Source organism: Aythya marila (genome assembly GCF_965140915.1).
Source record: "Aythya marila genome assembly, chromosome: Z".
NCBI classification, from domain to species: domain Eukaryota; kingdom Metazoa; phylum Chordata; class Aves; order Anseriformes; family Anatidae; genus Aythya; species Aythya marila.
Window position 1 is genome coordinate 66,999,958 of NC_139080.1, and position 6,414 is coordinate 67,006,371.

The window sequence follows — 6,414 nt, forward strand, 5'->3', positions numbered from 1 at the left end:
AATGTCTAACAAGAAGTTGCGTAAGTATTCACTTCTATTTTCTACCTCACTATTTTGTAATATAAGATTATTCCTGAGGACTGCAACAGTTGGGAGTGCCTATTAGAAACATGTAACAGTAATATTGTGATAATTTTGGATCACTGCAGATGTTAGTAAATTAACGTACAGATATCAGATGGCATTTTCAGATGGCAGAAATCAAGATGGCATTTTCCTCAGCAACCCAGTTTGGGATTTACTCGAGTAAAAATAATAATAAAGTTAAACATTTCAGGGCAAAATTTTATTTTGAATACTACTAGCCTATCTTTTTCAAAGTGAAAGAAGCTTCTCTGGATGTATATCAATGTCATTGATGCCTCAGTTTGCATCAGTCTTCTGTTTTGTCAAGATTTGCTACTTCATGTTAGAGAAATGAATGAAGATGGATATTTCATTCTAACGAAAAAACTTAAGCGTCCTTTCATTCCAATCACAAAATTCCCACAAACATAACACTTTGCGAGTGAGAATAGAACTTCAAATACCTGATAATCAGCCATTGCATGTTTGAGAGCCAAGGCACCCAGCACTCCCAGACTTTGGGAGTGACAGACCATCATGTAACATAATGTTCATACATACAAAGTAGACAGGAAATTAAACAACACAACAAAAGATGGAATTGGATGTAGCAGAGATCTAAAAAAATCATGAATGATAAAATCAAAAAAATTTTTTTTCTTTTTCTCCCTATAATCTTGCATCTAATGATGCAAGGTCACTAGTTAAAAGAAATCAGTTTCACAATAATTTAAATAAATAAGATAAATAAGCTAGTCTTTTTTTTTTTTTTTCCCCACTTAATTTAAAAAAACAAACAAACATTTTTTTCCCCAATTCAGAAGATAAAGCAGAGTGAATACCTGGTACAACACCTGGATTAAAAATGTGGCCTTTTACTTGAGAGAATATAAAAGTTTTCTTGAAATAATTTAAAGAGGTTATTTGCCTAGGTGTTCTCTAAACTATCTTTTATATCCCTGAAGATAATTATGAACCAGAAGAATGAGATGCTTCTTTTTTTCCCTTACTGCACCCATGAGACAAAATGCTACAGTGAAGCATGGCCATAGGCAGCTGTAGTATACCAGTGTTTGTGACTAAAGCTTACACTTATTTACTTCCAGAATATACAGTTTCCTGAGGCCTTAAATCTGAAAACAGATTTTTTTTTTTTCTTTTTTGGAAAAAGGTAACCATGACACTTCATACCTAAGATATAAAGCTAGCAAAGAGCTACTCATTCTTTATAAAACTTTATGCAAATTGATCAAATTAGATTTATTAAAAATTATGAAGGAGAACTAGGAAGTTTTAATGAATAACTATACTGTGCATTATCTATGCACAAGGCAGACATAATGATGCATTATAAATGCTGAGAAAATTTAATCAGTGTAGAAAAAATATAATGAAATGCTTGTTTAAACACTACAAAACTAATGTTATAGTAATTACTTCCCATTGAGCAAGACATGATGCACATTATCTAGGCTGTGTTTGATTAGTGATCCTGTCTATGACATCTTGCCTTTTCTTAATTTTACTTCAATATCATTTAAAAAATAAAATCTTCAGTTCAAGCCCCAGTTAGAAAAACACAAGTGAGCATGACATGAAATCTATTTCTTATTCCTTTTCCTTTCTAACTCAGCCTGTATAGAAGTCTCCTGTGATTTAATATGTCTGTAAGTGGGGAGGCTGAACACTTCCACTTACAGAAAACATAGTACTGTGGATTCTGAGTTTTTCCTACCCCCAATGCAAAGTGATAACAGCAACATTACTTGTAATGATGCTCATATATTTCAAAATGTCCTTGTAGAAGGTGGATTGGAATACATTGAAGTTTTGCTCTGCATTTCTTGTGAGAATTCTTTTAAATGAATAAGACATGGATTTCACCACAGATCTTTCTCAGTTCTTCAGAGCCTACAGGGATATTTTTTACTAATAGCTGCATGTCAGTCCCTTAAATGAAGTGTATGGAAATTTCTATTCATAGCTCCCCGTACAACTATAAAGCTTAGGTATGGTTTTACAAGAAATTCTTATTCACTCTACTGATTATTTTTTGGGACTTTTGTATTTTAAAGTCATAGAGATACTGAATTGTGGCTGATGTTCTCTTAGCTACGCTAGGTCACAAATTATAGGTTTTTGTTTGTTTGTTTGTTTTGTAACAGTCAGTCAACAAGACTCATTTTAGATTTTGAGTCTCATTCAGCTCTCACTGAACATAGTGAGTGAGGGCTTTTCACTGGTTTTATGACAGTTGAATTAAAAACTTTTATGCAGAAGGCGTTGGAACCTCCATCTTGCATTACTTCATACCTGGAGGGAATTGTTTTGCAAATACAGAGTAACAACCATTTTATAGAGCAACAAGACCTAAAGAAGAAATAGTAGGCATTTAAAGAAAAGATGTAATATTCTCCCAGTAAATATCCTCCAATATACACAAACAGAATTGGACTAATTATAGCTATATTACAAACTTCTTTGCATTATATACATTTAATTACATATTAATTATAGTAATTATATATGTTATATTATAATATATATCATGTACTATATATTTATATACATTATGTGTTATATAAATATATATACAATATATAATATATTAATATATTAATTATATATATATACTATATAAGTATATATAATTATTGCTATATTACAATTTGTGTTCACAAATAGAAGAGTAAATACATAAAAGACTGAATTTATTGCTTTTAGTTTGAAGCAAATAACCTATGCATGTTTCAGCATTCTACAGGATTTTTCTTTTATTGAACAAATATTTTTTTCATTGTTATAAACTGAACTTTAACTGTGATTTCAAATAATAATTTGTCTGTGAGCCCTAAGTTGATATTTTTAGGGTAAATTTTTTAATGAAGCTATCGGAGTGTCAGTAAGATAAAAGATATACAAAATGTTTTAAGTCTTACATGTGGTCTTTAAAAACATTAACAACTTGGTAACAATTTGACTTAGGATAGTTAGGTAACAATTTGACTTAGAACAGTTCTATTGGTCTAATTTCAGGATTCACAGACTGAAACAGTTTTCAACATTTTTTGGGGTAATATTCATTTCTCAGTTTCTTGGAGGTGACATTATGTACTTTACTGTCCCTGAGATACAAGAAGGTATAGGTATTGTGTTTTGCTTGTATTTTCCCCCGGAATAATTTCATTTTTTTTTTTTTTAAGCTCTTGGGCTAATTTTCTAAACCTTTGATCCCATTAAAATCAATTAAAAATACATCATTTCAGAAGTCAGTGGCCCTCTCATCTTAGGCCTAGGTACCAGTTGGTACAGTTGCTACTGTTGGCATAAGCCTCAAAATGAAAAACAATTTTGGGCTAATTTGAGAAAAGAACAGGTGAAGCTCAAATAATTTTGGAGCAAGGAGAAAATGAACAAGTGGCAGCTGCTCCAAGAAACATTGGCTTGTGTCAGTGCAGCATATGGAGGGGCAAATCATAAGCACATGATTTCATCATCTCTGTGATGAAGGCTTTGCCTTCAAATCAATAGTACAAAAAATTGTTGTTATTTTGGTTAATAAGGAAAATTGGGTTATGGCTCCTCCAGGAGGATCCTGCAGAGTCACAAAAGAAGCCAAGACATAGCTTCCCTCCAGAAATGCTCAGTGTTGTGAAAAGGGTGTTAAATCAATAACCTCACTGCTAAACTGAACTGACAGTGAATCAAACTGATATTCACTTACATAGAAAATAAAAGACAAATTTGTATGCGGTTACCTAGATAGTGTCTTTGTTTTTACAAACAGAACATGCAGGCTTGTGCTGTGTTTAAAGCTCTTTTAATATATAAGGTTTTTTTTTTTTGTTTTTTTGTTTTTTTTAACCCTGATGTTGCATGATTCCTGTAATCTTTATGGAAGTAAATAGTGTGTCATTGTGATGCATCCTACTTTGTACAGAGGCTGCACTTTGGGTGCGTGTCTGTAATTGCAGTCATGACATGAAGATACAGGGCAAAACTTACAGCCTGATTTATCTTTGTCAGAGGGGTAACAATGCTCAGCACTGAAATCCAGTCTATACGTGACTAAATAGAGCAATTTGTCAAGTATTTCATTGACACAAATTGAAATGAAACTAGTTCTCATACTCTAGAGGTCACTTTGCAACAGGAAGAATTCATTATCTAAGTATACACAGAGGAAAACTATTTCACAATTGAACTTGATTTGTGAGAGATGGATGTACACACATAAAACTAAAAACTCATAGGTCACTCGTGCAAAGTAAACTATAAAAACCTGCAGGCTCAAGTATTCCCAGCAAATAGCCCATTAGTTCCTCTGAAAAAAACAGGACCGCCATTGTGATATTGAAGTCTATTTCAGACTTTTTACATAAGAAAACACACAAATTAACAGCTTCAAGCTTATATGATGCAAATATTTAATTAATTTATTTATTTTTTTCATCATATATATATGTTTTTGTACATTAGGGTACTGGAGACATATATACATGCTGTCCCTTCCTAATAAAATGAACTTTAAATTTCAGGAATTTTATTTCACCGACTGCCTACAATCAAAATTTATTGTAATAATGCTTCTCTTGTAAGTGTGTTCACTTTCAATGCTGCTGCTTTAGAGGCCTGATTAAAATAATTCCTGATATAAATCTTGACTGTCCTGGAAAAAGAGGAAATCTGCTATAGAGGAACTTTTCTCATTTACTCAAAAATTGCTGGATATGGAAGAAGAGGTGAGAAAAGACAAAGGTAAAGAAGAATCAATGATAAAGTTATGAGTGAAATGCAGGCTTATAGCTGCAGTGAAGTTTATTTGATGTGTGGCATTGTTTTATTGTGGCCATAACCACATGCTAAAGTCATCAAAAGGATCAGTAGCTACACCGGCATGATCCCATTGATGAGGATCCTCCAAATGGGTGGTATATTGCAGAGCTCCAGTGGTACATAGGCTAGCATGCAGGCTATCTCCACTGTGACTTGTGTGGGCACTCTGGCTGAGAATGACAGCAGTTCACAGCCCCTATGCCCACGTAACAAAGATCCCTGGCTGTGGCAAAGAGGCCTGTTGCCTAGGCCTTTATTTCATGTGGTAGCATCCTTTCTTTCAGAAATGACAGTCAAGTTTTGACTCTTTCATGGGAGGGGTGGTGGGGGTAGAACAGATTAAGCAAGTAAAGCAAAAGCCAGCCTTTTCTTTGTTATGAGTGTTCAGAATATCTTTAATGTCCTACTAAGTAGTAGTTCCAGTATTGACTTTCTTTATGTTTGGTATTATATATGGTATCTCATAATTTATCTCAAAAATGTTTTCTAACCAATTCTTTTTTTGCAGAGAACTGGCTTAATTGTCAATTCCACTAGTAGAAGCATATATTTTGATAGAAGTTTTATACTGGGAAGTAAACTTTTTTTTTTTTTTTTTTTTAATCCTCTTGTCCCATTCTGCAAATTTTTGTTAATATGTTCTGATTAGCTCTCCTACATGGTATGTACTGCTTTTTATTTATTTATTTTTATTTTTATTTTTTTATTCTGAAATAAAGATAAACCAGAGTTCTCAATTGCAAAGAGCAAGTTGTGATATAAACTACAAGAGAAAATGTAAAATATTGAAATGCAGATTCCAGTGCTATGTATTATCCAAGATTAAAACAAGGTTATCCAAGGTTAAAACAAACAAACAAACAAACATTGACACAGATATTTAAAAGAGCATATATACTGGTATAACTGTAAAGAGGGTAGATAGAGAGGCTGTATATTTCTGGCTAATGAAAAATGACAACCAGGACAACCAGAAGTTACTCAGTTTGGCTAGAAGTCTTTTATTTTTCTAGAAAATGCACCAGGAGTCAACCACTGAGAGGAAAAAAAAAAAAAAAGGACAAAGAAAACTTATCAATACTGAAATACTGAGATGCCTGATAATCTGTTTGCTTTTGACTAGTTGTAATTCATGGAAAAATATGAATAGCATAGTAAACAGAAATAAAAATACAGTAAATATAAACAACAAAGAAGAGGAAGTTGTAGACCCAGATGGTGTGAAAGTTTGTTTAACACACATTGGTAATATCTGATTGGAACTGTTTATCACTACTGAAACATTACCAACCAGTCAAGTCTGTTGGTAAAATTCTGCTTAGGACATTTGAAGTAGTTTAGAAATATGGTTAGGGAAATGTGGCATTATCATAAAATTGCTTTCAAGTAATCAATTAATAGTAAAAATATAAAGTGGAACCATAAGAATTATGGTTGAATATGTAGTCTAAATTCTGAAATGTTGGAGACATTCAGCACTGAATACTCATTACATAGTAAAGAATAATAGTT